Genomic DNA, 17,291 nt, shown 5'->3' on the forward strand with positions numbered 1-17,291 from the left:
CATATTGTGTAATTTAGATCTTTTTGTTAGTTTAGATGTGTAGTAATTTAGATATGTAGTTCATATTGTGTAATTTAGATTGTGTAATTAATTTGTTCATATTATTGTTAATAGATTTTTTTGATGATATTTAGATTGTGTAATTAATTTTGTTCATAGAATTTTAATATTTTTTTGTTCATAGTATTTAGAAAAAGGAAAAAAAATAAGAAGTAGTTTATATATAGTTGAACTAGCTAGTTGATTTAATAAACTAATTTATTTTACTATATATAGAAGTAGTTTGTTTTTAGTAAGTAGTACTTTATTTATTTATAGTAAGTAATTAATTAGTAGTTGAACTAGATAGTTGATTTAATTAATAAAACTACTTTATTTAACTATATATAGAAGTAGTTCCCGCATCGACGTCGGCGATGCCTATCCCGCATCCTCATCGTCGTCGAGTCGGCGGTGGAGGCTTGCTTGATCAGGGCCATGTTCGGGACTGGGCTCCGCCGAGCTGGTATTGGGATGTGCTACCTTCCGGGGGACGTAGGTTGGTGAGGAGGCAGCCCGTTGTTGACCCGATTCTTGTTTGGTGGCGGTCGCGTGGGCCAGTGACGGTGCCGAGGCTTCCGGACACCGCGGAGGTGGTAAGTCACCGTGTCAGCGAGGAGGACGAGCACGTCCGTCGCTACATGGTTGCATTGGAGGGCAGGTTCGACAATACCTGGCAGGTTCTTCAGGGATCTCACTGGAGCTATGATCCTGTGATGGTTCCTTATCTTTGGGTGTCCACCGCCCGCGTCGATACCCGTCGGGCGCTACGGTTCTTGTTGTATTAGTGATAATATTAGACGATGTACGGACACCAAGAGATGATGTACTTTTGCTTATAATTATTGAATGCATGCTAATTTGAATACTACTTTATTTTATGATTTGGTTTTCCTTATTTTATGATTTGGTTTCGCTTATTGAATGCTCATATTGGATAAGTTCTCCTTCATTCCCGTGTGCTAGACAATTTGATGTAATAATGCACTCGGGAATGAAAGGAGGAGCTACGTACATCACTGATAGTCAACCCGTGATTAATAATAATGATCTAGTTTGATATTTGAATTATGAACATAGCCGGAAATGTCGTACTCATCGGACGACGAAAACCGCCCGGGGGAGTGCGACTGGTGCCACGACGACCGAGGTATCTGCGACATGTTCATTGATCTGGACGAAGATCGTCGCTTCAGCATTAAGCTCGAGGAGACCTTCGATGTTCATACGGTACGCAACCGACGACAATAGTTTTTTTTCGTAATTAATCATGACAATATTTTTCATCTTTTCCAATTCGACTAGCTTATCCCATGCTTTGCAAGATGCTATGTCTTGGAGATGATGGGTTTTGAATACCATGAAAGTTTCGAAACCAAAAAATTATCCTAAGTACCCATCATGGTGTGGATTTTCAAGTAAAGCTGTACAATGCTCAGAATGTAACCCATTTTGGTTGCAAAAATTGGGAAGCACTTTGCAAGATGTATGGTCTTGATGAGGATATGCTTGTCACCATGGATCTTGGTGATCCTACAATCGAGCAAGAGAGACCTTCGATTTGGGTCCTTGTGGATACACCTCCAATTCTTCCCCCATGTGAGCTTAACATAGTTATTAAGTAATTTATATTGTTTATTTCAAAATAGTTGACAACTTATCTCCATTGGCAGCTTATTTTCATTCTTCAAAGAATGTGCGGAAGATGGTAGGCAGAACGTACTACACCGAAGGCTCCGAATTAACTTATCAGGAGAAAAATCATCTGGTCGGATTTTATACTGATCTTGAGAATTACAATATCTACAATCAAACTCCTCAACATTATGGTCAATACGTGCCACTAGTGCACGTGTTGAACTACGGTAACTACCATGGAGATACCCTGGTAAGATTATTTTTTACTATTACAACATCTGTGCATCTTTTTGCCCATTTCTAAAACTAGTACATCATTGCTAACTACGAAGTTATTACTATGTTTTTCAACAGATAATCCCGAATGATTGTGTGCCTCATCTGATGTATACGCATGGTAGCCTTCATGTTTTGAACATACAACCAGGTCGTTCTACGAATCTCAACTGTCCATACCGGGTTTCTAAAAGAAGTGGAGACATAACAATCAAAGAATGGAAAAAATGTATGGACAGTCGTAAGGAGCTTCTTGGAAGCAATAAGCAGCGAAGGGCAAGAATTGGAGACAGGATGATCGCCATTCTTCATAATGGAGAGTCAGGGTCTATATTTTTTTATGCTATTTTACCTTAAGGGTGTTTAGGTCCTACCTGGTACTGATGATCATGTGCTAAAAACAATTATGTAGGGTTGGGTTCGATGACTATGAGGATGATGATCGTATGACTTATTATTAATAACGAGTAGAAGTTGTATGATGATGCATGATTAGTAGGACTTGTTATTATATATGATGATGTATGATGCGAGCATGCATGAGCATGTTATATCTGCGGGTGCAATGAACATAGCATCAGCGTTGATAAACCAAGGACGAAGATATAAGAGATGACACTTCTCTCTATTAGCTAGCTAATAACAACCTAACAATAACCCCCAAAACCCCTAAAGCAGCCACTTTTGTAAAAAAAAATTGACTTTTGGTCCCGGTTGGAGCCACCAACCGGGACCAAAGGCCCCTGACTGGGCTCGGCACACAGGGCCACGTGGAGGCACATTGGTCCCGGTTCGTGTTTGAACCGGGACTAATGGGTGGAGGTATTAGTAACGGCCCATTAGTTTCGGTTCATGAACCGGGACTAAAGACCCTTACGAACCGGGACTATCAGGTGTTTTTCTACTAGTGGGAGGCCTATGGCAGGGGAGGCGGCAGGGGATCCCTTGTCCCCACACATCTTCCGACTGGTCACCAATGTCCCCGAACAAACGATCAAGCAGGACGACGTCCTCATTCACCCTATGGTCGTTGGAATACCGCACTCAGTCCGTCAATACATTGATGACACCCTCATAATCGTGCATGTGGACCTCGGAGTTGTGGAGCACTTGAAGCGGATCCTCAACGACCGTGATTAACTTCCACGAGAGCACGGTCACCCCAGGAGTGTCCTGGAAGATGATCTCCAGTCCATGAGTGTTGTTCTCGGCTATTGCGTGGAGTCTTTCACCGTGTGTACTTGGGGTTGCCGCTTTCCTCCTAGAAACTGGAATTTGAAGACTTGCTTCCTGCCACTCATCGTAAGGCTGAGCGCTACCTCTCGAGGTGGGGCGCACAACTGTTGTCCTTCGGTGGCCACCTCATCGTGCTAAATGTTGTTTTGGACGCCCTACCCATATATGCCATGGTAGCTATGGAGTTTCCACTGTTGGTGGTCTGGGCCATCACGCTCTCCGTCGCTTCTTATGGGCCATGGCCAACAAGGCCTCTGGACTCGTTGCTTCGTTTCCTGGGACAAGGTGTGTCGCTCCAAACACGAAGGATGGCTTGGTGTTCGGTCTAAGTGCTGAAACAACTGTCTGTGGATGAAGATGTTGCACCGTCTGCACACCCTGCTTGACCCCCCTTGGGCTCGCTAGGTCTTGACATGCCTCGATGGGCACATGCTCTCCCCTCGACCCCCGACCTCTCCAACCCTCACCCTTTTGGCTCGATTCTCGATGTCGGATGGCCCTCTGGCCGTGGCCATGTCGTCGCTCTTCTCCCACTTCATTTGCCCAAACGCCTCCGTTTTGTTCGTTGTTGCGAATGTGGTTGACCGCATGCGGGTGACATTCTCGACTGGTTGAGGTGTCCACGCTGTCCCGGCCAAACTGGGGAGGTTGTTCTCCTCTGCGCTTTATGGGTCTTCAGTGGTGTTCATGCCCTGTTTGCTGACTTTTGCCTGGTCAAGGAATGCTCCCAGTTGGGTGCGATTCTTCACGCGGCTTTTTTTTGAGGGAAAAGTTGCTAATTTATTCATAGTTCGCTTCCTCAACTGCTACCTCCGAGCGAATGCACTCGGAAGGAACATGGAGCCAAGTTTTACATAAGGCATTACAACAACCATTCCTAGCTAAGACATGTGCGACCTTATTCGCTGACCGTCGCACCCAAGCAACCTTAAAATTATCAAAAGACTGAAGCAACGCTTTGATCTCTTCAACTAGTTGCCCATTAGCTAAGAGATCTTTTTGCTGAGACACAATTTTACGCCGCCACCTGCGAGTCAGTCTCTATGATCACCTTTTGGACATTGAGTTCTTGAGCTAAAAAAATGGCACGTCTACACGCTAGTAGCTCGACCACTTCGGAATCAGCAGCAACTGGGAAAAAATGGCTCGCACATGCAATGAACTTGCCATCGCTGTCCCGAAGAATAGCACCAGATGCTCCTGAGCCTTGGTCTCTAGATAGAGCACGATCTGCATTCGCCTTGATCCAGCCTGCAGCCGGCTTAGACCAGTCCTGAACGTCTTGTTGCACCAGTCGTCTCGGCATCGTCGTTCGTATAGACTTCCATTCCTCTCTTAGTCTCAAGACTCCGTCTCTGATAACCGCCGGGTCATCTATATGTCCTGCATCTCTCGCATTATTCCATCCTAGCCATCCATAGCTCGTACCATGCCGTGATTACAGTCTCACGTTCCTCTGAGCAAGCACGCCCCAACCATTCTAGCAACCAGGTCCGCATCCCTCTGTACGTCTCTATCTCCTTCGGTAGTCCTAGCAGCGGCGCTCCGATCGAGTCACGCAGCAGCTTCCAAAAGAACAACGAATGTGGACATCTCCAGAACCTATGTACGAGGGACTCTTCCCGGCCACATGCGATGCAAAAGACGCCTGGTTTAATTCTGCGCCTGTGCAGCTCATGTCCTACAGCAAGTCCATTAGATATTATACGCCACGTATGAATTTTCATCTTGTTTGGGACATCTGCGGACCATAGTTCCAGGAAAGTTTTGTGATCTGCAGCCGGGTTGGAGCTAGTGGCCAGTGCCTTACCAGCTCGTATGATGCTCATACCCATGTGGTACGCGGAGCGGACAGAGAAGACACCCGATTTAGTATGGGCCCAGGCTCGGTAATCTTCAGTCCCTGGGCCGCCTACAATGATTTGTTTGATTTCCTTCACTTCATCATCTGAGAAAGCTGTGTGCACACCCTGGACGTCCTGCACAGCCCCGTGTGCACACCAGAGATGCCCTCAATTCTTCATGGGTGTTTTCCCGAGCATGCACATGCGGTGCATGCTATGGGTCTGCTAGACCGGTTGGTGCTCTCGTCTCGTCTTAGGACGGCTTCGTGGGCCACCAGATTAGATAGTATGCATTGATGCAGTCCGGGCACATTATCAAGCTTGTAGGTGTAGCGACTTTGTTCGCCACAAAGGTTGCTTCTGGTTGATCGGTGTATTCATTTTCTCAGAATCTGTTGAAAAATGATAAAGATGGTTGTGTGCATCGCTCCATGTAGAGGCTAACGGTTATTCTTTTTTTTAAATGCACACACGTTTTTTCCTGTTCGTGTGTCTAAAGTAAACACGATGGTGCATTCTGCACGGATGTACATGAAAAATTGCACATGTTTGTAACAAGTTTGAATCGATTACATGTGATAGTAGTTGTGGCACCACAGTAGAAGAGAGGAGCGTAGGACGAGTTCTTTTGTTTTGTGTCTGTGATGGTGGTGGTGGTGGTGCTTGGATACCACAGGAATAAAGCGAGGAGATGAGGGTTTTTATTTTTGAAATAACCACATACAGTATATTCCATTAGTAGACAAACTTATTACAGAGAGTACATAGTCATCACATAAGACATACATAGGTGTCTTACATGTTTGCACTAAAGATCCTCCTACCGGTAAAACTAGAATTTCACGAGTGGAGAACCATGTGCCTCGTTCAATTGTTGCCCACCATTGTCCTCCATCATCAGAAAGGAGAACAACCACCATACCAAGATCTGAGGGAGCACCTTTGCATACAAGAATGCTTTTCGAGCCGATGAATCGGACCGCCGCAAGCGACGATACCAATGCTTTGTGGCACGTCGACCGGGGTTTTTCCTCGTCCATTAGATCCCGGCACCATCAACTTCATCCAACAAGGTGGAAGAAGCGGAACGTCGCCGTCTGCCGCCATCCACGTATCCCACTGTAAGACACCAAACACAACTACAACAGCCGATGCCAACCCCACCCAGAAGAATGCCAAGCGCCGACCACTAGACACAAATCACCGGATCCGAAGACCGGCAAGAACACCAAGCCATCTGCTCCCCGGCACCACTGCTTAGAACATCATTGAGATGAGGAAAAACACAGGCAAATTATTCGGACGCGGCGTCATCCCCTCCATTGATGCGACGCCTCTCAAAGAAACTAGCCCACCCTATCTCCTTGCCGGACAGAATCAACGGGTCCCCGTCCAATCCCACCACCGAAGCGGCAGACATGGGGGACGAGGACCCTCAGCATTCAGCAACGCCGGCGGAGAGAGAGGCAGGCAAAAATTGCCTCGCGCATCGCCTTGGACCGGTTCCTGCTGGCAGTTGGCGCCTGGCGGTGTTAGCGAGGCGATGAGTTGCGTTCGGTACGACATAATCATATAACATTTGTACTGTAAACCCAAAATAAAGTCTGTCGGGCCGGGCCGGGCCGGGCCGGGCCCTATATAGGCATGACAATGCTAGCCCCAACAACGAAGAAGAAATAGCGGATTGCCTAAAGAAACAGTGGATCCCTCTCCCCTGGTAGTCGAGAAACAATGGCGGCGCTCTGACTGGCGGCGAGGAGGCTTTGCTCCCGGCTCGGGATAAAAACGGTACTCCTCCTCTCCTACCTTTGATCTCTCTCCTCACTGCCCTCCGGAACGGCGCCCGCTTTCTTTCCGTGGCGTTGGGGGCAGACCTAGGGTTGTCCATGCGAGAACCGTTGCTGCTGAGTCTGAGTTGAGGCCGAAAATCCTGAATAAATCTTAATGACTTGGGGCGAAAAAGAAGAATGGGATCTTTCGTTCTATGATAATCATCTCACTTCTGATTTGTGCGCGTGGCAGGGTCTTTTCGGGCCAGCGGCAGCCCAGGGAAAAGCTGGGATGCCGACCGCCATGTAAGCCTTCGATTTTGGCATCACGAATGTCGATGATGAAGCGCGCAAGATCTTCTGGCAGCTAAAGAACAAACGAATGGAGGGTGAAAAAGATTTAACACTTGCTGAAGTGACCAGCATTGTGCAGGCCATGTATGACATGCATGAGAACAAAGATGGGGCTACAAGCAATAACTAGCTTTACAGTACAATGTTATAGGAGTCAATACTAGATTTACAGTACAATGCTAGAAGTCTAGAAATCCTCATGAACACATGTAATATTAATTTGGATCTTTGTTATTTTCCTTCTTCGTATTTTCGGGCTAGCGATAGGGTGTGGAGAAATCAAAGAGAAAACAAGCAAGTGGCGCAAAAGAGAAGGCCTCCGCAAATCATGATGGATGATGATCAGTTTTGGGGTTGTTAGTGTGGTTTTGGTTGTATGGGTTGTTATGGTCGGTGTGTTTTCCTCCAATTGTGGTCCATGTGTTTGGAGGTTTGCAGAAGTAGCGTGTCAGGGATGTTGGTTGATCTGTTTTTGTTGTCGTGTTGGTTCATGGTTCGGTAGTAGTCCACATGCTGTGTCGGGTTTTTGCTACTTTGCCTCTCATAAACAAGTGTCAAACTGGTTTCATCCAGTTTTTCGCTAATTAATGAACATGGCAATTCTCTTCTGCTTAATTGACCAAATTGTAGCTGTAGGTAGTTTGCAATATGATGTTGCATCCAAAGCTGAATAATGAATTATGCCGCCTTTCGCTATTTAACCTGGTATAATTCTTGACAATACATAAGTGTCGGCTTAACTCTTCACTTACATATTGTTCCCTCATATCGAATTTCAAATGCTCAAATGGAACTATGCAACCAAAACTAATTAGGCCAATACTTACATGCATACAAATTGAAATATAATTTCCAATATGATTCAGACGGTATCACAAATAATGAAATTTTAGATGAAGCAAAAATATTTTGGCAAAGATTAAGCAGGATGTCCAGGCAAACCTACAAAGGAAAGAAAACAATAGATGATACTGTATTATACAAGTAAAAGAACACCAATTAATGAAATGAACATGAAGCAGATTTTGCAAATGTGTATATTCGCATCTTTGTCTTTCTTTGCTAAGCCATCGAAGATTTTTCCAATATGTGGGGAGGTGAAACCGAGAAAAGGTTCAAACACAAACTGGTTCCAAGTTCCGCCAACTTATTACATAACAAAACTATATGACTAGAAAGTAAGTACCTTGACAGCAGCACGCAATGAATTAGATTATAGAGAAGAGAACATACATAGAAGCAGTGAAGTAAACTTACAAAACAGAACTAGGTAATTCATATAAGTGATTTTCCAGCTTTCGTTATTTTCGTCCACGAAAGTCTGATATTCCTCCAACAGCATGAGCATGACACACTAGATGTACTGGAAAGGAATGTAGCTTAACTCAACTATAGTGCTTAGAAAATTTCAATGGAAATCCTAACCAATACTTGAATCACCTAACTCACTGAGTTCCCAAGGAACTCGGCAAAGACTAGAAACAACTCGGCGTTGTGTTTGCCGAGATTCATTCTCGGCAAACAGTACTCGGTTGGACGGTTGCCGAAAATTATTAATTTCTCTAAGTTCCTATTATTGAGAACTTGGCAAACTACCATATTAGGTGAAATGGGTGTTAATAGCAGTGTCACGTGTCCAACGACCTTTGTCGAGTGGGGAACTCAGCAGTCCAACGGCGAGTAGGGGTTTGACACATGGCACATTTTCTGCCGAGTTTAGTTTACCAAAACACGGCAAACCGTTGTCGATTGATCGTCAACACCACACACACACACACACACACACACACACACACACACATCACATCACATATAGTCCATATGAAGAAGTCACATAACAAGCAACATAGAGAGTTCACAAACATCATATAAGTCACATAATGGAAGCTCGCAAGTAGTTCGCGACACAAACTCTCGACGCGGAAGATCATCTCCGTGGACATGAGCTCTAGGGCTGTTGTGGATGATGAGGGGTATGTTTCGTCATAGCCTCCATATTTTGTGAGAAGATATGCAATTATTTTTGTCAACATTGTAACAAAGAATTTCATTGGATAATGGAGCGCAGCCGAGGCACATCGATCACCATCTCCATCGCATCTGCATTGTCGTTGCCATCCACCACATGCACCACTTCTGCATTGGCATCGGCATCCACCATATCATCATCGTCTAGAGTGATGGTTGTCCATGCCACCGCCCACCGCCTCCACTGCATCGGCCGCCATGGCCCAAATGAGAGACCGATGCTTGGCTCACCGAGATCTCTATCCGGGATCGTCTGAATCGTCTTCCTCCATCACCCACAAGAGGAAATCGGTGGGAACCGCATTGACACCATTGACGAGGAAAATGCATTGCCGCTCTAGAGTTGTCACTGCGGACCTCACGGCTCGCACTTCCTCGATGATCTAGTAGACATAGGGGAACTGCGATGATATCTCCATCATGTTGGCAAAGTGGAGGTAGTCGCTGCATGCACACCTCAAGATTAGCGTTGTCCATCTCGGCTCGGCGAGGAGGATTCACAAACAGAGTCAGCAACGCCGGTTGCGGCTGCAGGAGCAATGGAACGGGCGACTGTGGCACAGCCGCGGACGCTACTGAGGTAGGTGGCAGCGGCATGGAGGATGGTGGGGGCGGAGGCAGGTGGCGGTGGCGCAGTGGAGTTGGCGATTGATACATCTCGAGCGTATCTATAATTTTATTTATTATTTTGCTATTATATTATAATTTCTATAAAAAACTTATATTATTTTTATGGACTAACCTATTAATTTAGTGCCCAGTGCTAGTTCATGTTTTCTATTTGTTTTTGGTTTCCTGGAAAACCAATATATATGGAGGTCAAAATAAGTTGTCGATTTAACATGTATTTTTTGGGCAATGTCGTGGAATTGTCACGGCAGATGTCCTTAGTGTGAGGACTTAGTCGCGAGCTCAACGCATCTATGCGGTAGCTTGAGAGGGGTTGAGCGGAATCGAGAGACACAACACAGGACAAGGATTTAGACAGCTTCGGGCCCCGGGAAACATCATCCGGTAATAACCCTACATGCTGTTTGTGGCTAGGTCTCATGCATTATGATCATGAGGGAGTCGCCGGTAAGCCGGCTCTTTGTGTCTAGCCCTAGAGATTGTTTCTTGCCTGTCCCTCTTTGGGGAGCCTTGCCCTCCTTATATAAGTTGAAGGGGCGGGTTACATGATTAGTCCTAGTAGGATTAGGATTACTCTATTACAAGTGGAGTCCCAGTCTTGCTTCCTTTGTAGGAGAATATTCCTTATGCCTTTTCCCTTAAGTCGGCCCACCATAGCATGAGTCGGCCTTCTGGGCCTTGGGCCTTGTCATCCGTCTGACCCGCCGTCGGGGCCATTAGTGAGTCGCCAGGCTTATGAGTCGTCAGATCAGTGAGCCGCCAGACTCGTGAGTCGCCAATCCTCCGGCGGGTTACCAATGAAATGCCAAGTCCGACCGGGTCATACTTCCGGCCGGGTCATACCACGGGGTATATCCCCGACATTAGCCCCCAGTTTAATTTGGATTTATCCATATTAAACTCGTCTTGTAAAATAAACACAAGAACAAACTTGATAGGTTGTGCTCCGGGTTAAATATTTTTCTGAACCGGCACCTGATCATCTTTAAGTCCTTGCCATTTCCTCCTGGATGCATACTTAAGATCTTATAGCAAATCTCCTTTAACAGATATGTTCAAACCTTGCCCATGCAAAAAATCCAGGCCCTTCTTCTAAAAAATCCGGGTCAATAGGCCAGCTTCATAACCAATTTGCTAACATTGGCTCTTGTAGAGAAATATTATAAGAAATAATCCATTTGAGTCGGCCTTCAATGCTCTGACTTGACAAAAATATTGGTCTTGAAATATTCAACTAATATTCAAAGCCGATTTATGATTGCCAAAATTGCCGGGTTATAAATAAATGATGTCGGGTCATGATTGTTGCAGACACCGGGTTAATCTGGTCTGCTCCAAACTGAGAATTTGATGATTTTTTCTCCCTTATATGCATATCACCTGTAGTATCCAAGTGTCGGGTTGTCATGCTTGCAGCAACCTGGGACTTGTAATTGCCTTATGCTCATGAAAACTTCAACCCGTGTAGCCCTCAAGGGCCGGGTCATTATGCAATAATGAGCTGGGACTTTGTAGATATAACCATGTAAACTTGAACAACAACGTGTAGCCCCCAAGGGCTGGCTCAGTAAGATAATACGGAGGTGGGACTTTGTATATAATTCATTGATAATAACATCATATGATGTAATGTCCACCATGGGGCTTGAACCCACATCCACAAGGTTAAGAGCTTTGTACTCTACCAACTGAGTACTGGATCTTTCAATATAATGGACTGAGGCTTGTGTACCTTGAATTTTTGACATGAGCGACTGGTAGCCCCTAAGGGCCGGCTCATTATAATGCGGTGAGTCGGATCTTCAATAAAGTGAGCAAAAAAATGACTTTGCATTAGCCCCCAAGTGCCATGGTGCATGCTGGCAGTGACATGGGACTTGCATATTTGATGTAATCTCAACTTGAATAATATAGCCCCCAAGTGTCGGGTCGTAAGCCTGCAGCGACTCGGGACTATTCCCTCCATTGTAGAATAAATCATATACCTTGATAAATAATAGCTATTGCACTGAAGCGACTTTAAAGACCTCCATCATAATATTGATAATCATAATAAAAATCCAGCCATGTTGGCTATTCAAGATTTGAATAATATAATCCGGTATGAAAAACTCAATCATTCAATATCATCATGAAAATCCAGCCAAGCTTTGGCTATTAAAAATTTCAGTAACTTATCGGTTGACAAGTAGATCCAAAGTTCAAATACTCGGCGGCTCTTGGCCGATGGTGACTTAATGCCCATTCATTGTAAGCCGGAATTTCATAACCCGGCGGCTTATAGCCTTTGAGAAAATCAAGAATTGATAACCCTTTTGAGACACCAATTTCAATCTTTGATGATGGGCTTGAACTTAATCATTTATGTAAGTCATAGCTCTATAAATCCTGCACAGAGTTTAAACAACATATGCCCTGGCGACTTAACGTCAAAAGCCAGGGCGGGAAACCATCCAAATGTAGTCTTATCCTGCACACAAGTAGATCACAAGAACCCTTGGCGGTTTACCGCAGGGCGGGTCATAATATTTCACATATAACCATTGATGTGTAACAAGGAGTCACAGATAAGCATGTTATGAATCATAACTTTGAAACATAACTATAATAATAATATCATACCTGTGATATTGAATTTTCACTGCCGGTTTATGTGACCTGTGCAGTAAGGGTGATAACCCAATCTTTAGAAGCCAAGACTCCCAAATGTTTGATGATTGTCATATGCTGGCGACTTATCGTCCAAAGTTAAGCCGGGTTAAATAGAAAGCACATATATATATGCCTCAGATATGAACAAAATAGTCTCAAGACAAAATCAAAGATTGCTTTCAAAATACTTAAGCCAAATAGAGAGAAAAGACCGAGGCTTCTGATTCGAATACGATCAGTAAACCATTCCAAAGGGGTTAAGCTAGGATTCGAATACGATCATGTAGCCCCCAGTGGTTTTGGCGTTGCGCCGATCAAGAGGGTATCGACAGCTATGTTCTCTTTGGTTTGAATACGATCTATGTTTGAACAGGAAGCCCCCTAATGATCTTGAGAGTTTTTTAACGACTCTGATTTGAATACGATCAAAGTCGGTTCCCAAAAGGGGTTGAGCCATGGTTCGAATACGATCAAGAAGCCCCCTAGTGAGCTCGGCAGTGTGCCGATCAAGAGGATACCGACAGCTATGTTCTCTTTGGTTCGAATACGACCTATGTTTGAACAGAAAGCCCCCAAGTGATCATGAGAATATTTAACGACTCTGATTCGAATACGATCAGGATCAGACCAAAAGGGTTAAGCTAGATTCGAATACGATCAGCTCCCAATGGTCATTAAAGCAGGGTATCTATGTTTGAGTTGTGCTTTGCAACAAACTCTCTTTGGTAACCTTTAATTTTTCCTGAGAACTCAACTTTGCAAGAGATAATTCTTCTTGAACCGGAATTTTTAAACTGGATTTGAGAGCTTCAGAGCTTTGTGGGAGACGGGATTTCCCTTGAACCGGATTTTGAACCGGAAGCATCATTGTGAGCCGGATTTTTTCTGACGGCCTTCTAAATTTTCATCGATAGAGCAGTAATCTCCGGGGCCAGGTTATTATTTTCCCCTCCAATGACCCGGAGTTCTTGAATGCATTGAAACCGGCCAATTCTGCCGAGTCATGCCATTGTAGCCCCCGAGTCTCAAGACAAAATCAAAGACTTGGCTTGAGATTGTTCATATTTTGACCATAGCATAAGGTGTATCTCATTGGTGTTGATAGCGCGATGCGAATCCAGAGAAGATTGAGGTGACTGCGACGATTTAGAAATGATCCCGTATGAGCTGTGTCAGCAACTCGGCCAATGGTTCCTTCCAACTGGCTGTTTGAAGTTTAACTAAATAGTAGTGGTGGCGACTTGTACGCCTGCCCATTGAGCCATCCAGTGTAGACGACAGCTGAGTATATAATAATTTGCCTCCAAATTGTTAAAAGAAAACCGGGCTACCCAAGTAGTGACTTGCTCATACCCAATAAATAGCTCATGCAGACAGATGTGGCCCGGTGTATTGATGTAGACCAGGCCGAGAGAGACGGATGGTAAAGACGACCGCAACATCGGAGGCGGCACAGACAGATGAACCGGCCGTGGCATTGTAAGACGGTGCAGATGGGCAAGTTGTCCTCCTCGTTGTAAGCCGGCGTGGTCGTGAGAGACGGACAGGCGCCGTCGCGAGAGACGGCCACGACATTGTAAGCCGGCGCGGTCGCGAGAGACGGCCACGGTGTTGTAAGCCGGTGCAGGAGCCCGTTGAGTAACGACGACCACCTGTGCCAAAAGATGTTGGCGTGCCTCCATCTCCGTGGTATAATATCACTTTTTGTCATAAATAATTGTCCTGCATAAATAATATTGCAGACCAAGACGAAGGTAAACTGTTCTTTGACAAAAATAATATGTGCTAATAAAACAAACTTGGATGGATATCACCTGATTTGTTCGGACGACGGATGATCCGTTTATCGCAACAGAGGTGGCTCAGGCAGACCAGGGACTCAATATAGTTATGGCGGCTCAGGCAGACCGGCGACTTAATATAACCCCGGCGGCTCAAAGCAGCAAGGGCGGCTCAACACGGCTCCGGCGGGTTGATGTAGATTAAGCTGCACGGGCGGCGACTTGCGCACACCTGTTCCATCAGTAAGTGGGCGCGGACGCCGGTGCGTGATGATGCTGACACACACTTCATAGACACAACGTGGCACCACCTTTGCTGCACATAAAAATATACATACCAAAGTAATTGTTTTTTGATGAAAATAGTATAAAAATGTATAGAAAAGATAGCACATTGTATTTTTGTCAGATGACCGTGGATGCTGGTGTTGGATAATGATGCTTGACACAGCGGTGGCCCTCGGACGATGGCGACTTAACACAGGGAAGCGAGCAGGCAGCGGAGGTGTGTTTGGTGAAGCAAAAAACACGGCGGCGACTCGAGCACGTGATGGAGACTATAGACCTCGGCGGCAGCAGCAGTTCCAAGCGGCTTGACCACGGTTGAGACTAGGCGTGAACACGCAGAGGGCGCAGCTGCGGCGCTCGAAGCGGTGGAGGCAGGGCTGGAGGCGGCTCAGCAGCTCAACCGGAGGCGCACCGCCACGGAAGTAGTTCGACGAGACTGGCGGCTTATAGCGCAGCAGCGGAAGAGCGATCGGCCGGTTCAGGAGCGGAAACTGGAAGCTCGAGGCCAGGTGGCTCACATTAAGAAACAGTATAATGAGGTGACCTGCAAGCGCCCATAGCGCTTTGTTGCCCCCAGCCGTTCATTTGTACTGTTGTACCTCCCAGATCATCAAGTTGTCCCGTCGATCGTTGATGTGGCTTTTTTTACCGTGTCACTCCGTGCGTTTCGTCCAGCCCATCGTTCCTGGGCTGCTGCTCCGAAGAACGATCTTGGAGCCGTTGCGTGAACTGGGCCGATTTGATCACATAGGTTGTTGATTAGCTCATGGGCCGGTACTTAATTCGCAGGCCAGGTTTCGTGGTTTTCATTGCCGCACTGTCCTTTACGACAAAGGCCTCTAAAAAAAACTCCTTAGTTGCGTGGGTATTTTGAATATTGTATACTTGCTGTCTCGAACATGAAAATGATATTATTTTTGCGGGAAGAATTTTTTTATCTACTCCCTCCGTTTCTAAATATTGGTCATTTTAGATATTTCAATACGGACTATATACGAATGTATATAAACGCATTTTAGAGTATAGATTTACTGATTTTGCTCCGTATGTAGTTTGTATTGGAATCTCTAAAAGTACTTATATTTAAGAACAGAGGGAGTATTCATCAACTATGAACATGGACTGACTATGAAGATAGTACAAAGGATCATAAGGGAAAATTACATCCAGGTCAGTAGACCACCTAGCAACGACTACAAGCATTGGAGCGAGCAAAAAGCGTGTTGTTTACAGTCAGGAACTCATCTTGCTAAGGTCGTGTAGGACCAGCACATCAGAACATCAATCGCTGCCGATGAAGAGAATGTAGATCGGAAGGATCTCCAACGTGTAGACAAACGAATACACGCGAACGAAGACCAGATCCACGTGGATCCACTGAAGACGAACACAGATTGAATCCTGTGAAATCCGTCAGAGACAAATCTCCACACGCCCCCCATCTTCCCCGACAACACTAGAAGCACCGCCAGGACGGGGACTAGGCAGAAACAACTTTATTCCATCTTCAGTGATCCATCGCTGCCTCGCCTCTCTGGGTAGGACACAGACCCAAAATAAACTATAGAAAACATCCAAACACGAAGCCCTCCGGGCGATAAGGATGGTCAGAATCCACCACGCATCCATGGCCTTAAGGACACAGGAGACGAGGCGGACCGACGCGGCGCCGACGGGAGGCACAAGAAATCCTAGCGGCATGCCCTTTCAAGGCTACATGACAGTAAGTTAGTAGTACTCATGACATATACCATGCAAGTTGTACTTCATTTTTGTAATCAAAAAATTGAACAATAAGCAGTATAAATTCCATCAATTTTCAACAATAAATATAACACATGTAACTTCTTTTAATAATCATGTTTGATCCCTACATAATGGTACAAATCATATTTGATCTTATTGAATTCATATTCATACACAATTAGATCATGCCATCAAACATGGACGGGCGCGGTAACGCGCGTTATCATGGTCTAGTAGCAATTACTAGCCATACTGTAGCTCCATGTGACAAATAGTATAATACCAAAGTAGTACTTTAATTGATCTTTAACGTGAGCACTCAATTAGCACTTGGTAGATGAATTGCTTTTCTTCTTGCGGAGGAATTAGGAGAGGCGATCCCGTAGCTTGATTCTCGGGACTTGCAATTTGTACGTAAACAGCAACGGCGGTTTGCAGGCGACAGCTCGACGGAGGTTGAACAAGACCGGAGCAGCTCGCAGGCGAGGCCACGGCGGCTCGGCACTGACCGCTGGCAGTGGCTTGAGGTAGTGGCGTTCCACGGCGGGCGTCTCAAGCACCCACGGCCGTGGCCGCAGCGGGACGGCTCAAGCACGCGCGTGCATGGCCGCAGCGGGACGAGCATGAGGCGGCGGCGACTTGGGCGTGGAGGTGCGGGGTCGTCCATTGGCAACCGCCACGAGCAGGGCACCGGATGGTCGTCGCGTCATCTGGAAGACCATATGGGGGTGCCCTGCTTCCCCAAAGGTACGCGTTTTTGCATGGAGACTGGTGTCCAACTCGCTCGCAACTTGGGCAAATAAATGCCATCGTCATCTCGAGCTTACTGATGTGTGCCCCCTTTATGGTGTTGAACGGGAGGACGGCTTCCATGCGATGTACAGGTGTCCCCTTGCGGCGGAGTTGTGGAGAGCCATGGCGCTAGACTGGCCTATTCCCAAGGTGGAGGACATCCGAAACATAGGACCAGAATGGCTTTTCTCGTTGATGGACCCACTCTCGGAAACTAC

The sequence above is a fragment of the Triticum dicoccoides genome, chromosome 1B, assembly GCF_002162155.2.
Source record: "Triticum dicoccoides isolate Atlit2015 ecotype Zavitan chromosome 1B, WEW_v2.0, whole genome shotgun sequence".
NCBI classification, from domain to species: domain Eukaryota; kingdom Viridiplantae; phylum Streptophyta; class Magnoliopsida; order Poales; family Poaceae; genus Triticum; species Triticum dicoccoides.